Here is a 1,905-nt window from a genome sequence, read left to right as displayed (position 1 = left end):
ATAATTATTCAATTCAAGTAATGAGCAATAAATTTTTTTTTAAAAAAAAAATTATTTTTGAGTAATATTATATAATAAAAGTTGATAAAAGCATATAAATTCATTCCATATCATTGATCTTTGTTATTGATGTAATAAAGAGCTTCATTACGAAATCTTTTTTTTTTTTTTTTTTTTTCTTCAATGCTTTGTTATTGTGATATGGCGACGCTTGTCAAGCTTGTTGAGAGGTATGTTATCATTATCTTTTTTTTTTTTTTTCATTTTCAACATTTGAAGTTTGGTATGTCCTTATTTGTTCAATTCTTGAGCTTTCATCACTTTTTCCTTTTGTTGCATCACTTGTGTTAATCACTAATGAATTGGCACTGGAAGATTCTTAACTGGATCTTGCAAAGTTTGGACTTGTAGATTTGTTGTTGCTAAGATTTTTCATAGGTATTTGCACTTATATTAAATTTCAGTGATGTGACAGTTTTTTGTAAATGTTTTTATAGTTTTTTTTTTTGGTTAATTTAGGAATAGTATAGCAAAAGAATTAATATAGCATATTAAATTGCGTAATTTTCTTCGATACCTTTTTGTCACTTGAAGGTGCATCAAAAATCTTAACAATTGTGTAATTTTCAAAACCATACTTTAGATTGAATTCATTCAAATGAAGTGGGAATATGCATTTTTCCTAAAATTTTCTTCAAATCATGTGAGATTCCTTCTTCAATATCAATCTGCATATGAGGAATATAATTTATATTATGATCAATAGTTTTACAATAATTTAATAATTTAAATAAGTTTTCCTCAGTTTGTTTTTTTAGCAAGATCTATTCCTAGTTTATTTAGGATTTTCTTAGCAACTCGATCAAATATAACAAAAGTTGTTTTCAGTTGCATAACAAATTTCAATTTGAATATGTATTTGAAGTAGCTTGCAATTTTATATAAGTAGTTATAGAGAGATGAATATATTATAAATATTTGGAGAGTATGTAATTAATGTAAGTGCCTCTATCCTTGGATAGGGAGATTTGTTTTGTTTCACATTTTGCACACCAAAATGATCTTAATTGTGATTTGACTTTTCTTCTACAAAGCACGCACGAAATGTAATACCAACCCATCGTTGTATCAATATTGCTTATTGTTACAATACCCTAGCAATTCATATCTTGAAATGAACTTTGAAGTTAATATGTATTATTTTTTTAATGTAAATAATATGATGTATTATTATTTTTCATGTAAATGATTAGTATAATTTGAAATAATTAAGAAACATGTTTCGTAGGATCCCATTCAATGCATTTTATCTCTGTTATTGTCTTCATATTCTTTAAAGATAAATCCTCCTATGAAAATTGTTTTGTATGTATTTTTGGTATTTCTGTATAGGATCATGTTTATTACCATTCCTATTATTGAATTTTTTTTAAAGAAAATATTATGTAAATAACATTTTGTGAGATAGTATATGCTATTTTTTAGATGTTTTTTATTATAAATTTTAGAAATATGCACTTGTCAATTATTTTAGCAACCTCAAGAATCTCAAATTCTATATATTTTTTATTGCACTGGCCGATGACAAAGAGAATTTGTCAGCATAAATTGCATAAAACATTACTAATAAACAAAAATGTATTGAGTTGAAATTGAGAAAAAAAAGAAGACATGATTTCATGAGAATGAGATTTTCTAGAAGTATCATCTATATGTGAGGGAGGAGGAAGAGAGTTTGTAAATGGGTAAGAGTTTTGGTTTTGATTTACATGTGGAAAGGGTCAGACTTGGGTCATAATCTATAAGGTAATAACTGAGCTTGAGCTTTTCATAAGGTTTAGTTTATTTTTAAAAGTTACTCCATTTTGTAGAAAATAACATTTGGTCTAATTGTCAAGAACAACC

The sequence above is a fragment of the Quercus suber genome, unplaced genomic scaffold (assembly GCF_002906115.3).
Source record: "Quercus suber isolate HL8 unplaced genomic scaffold, Cork oak 2.0 scaffold_475, whole genome shotgun sequence".
NCBI lineage: Eukaryota > Viridiplantae > Streptophyta > Magnoliopsida > Fagales > Fagaceae > Quercus > Quercus suber.
The sequence above is the reverse complement of the archived record's forward strand: the minus strand, read 5'-3'. Positions refer to the sequence as shown.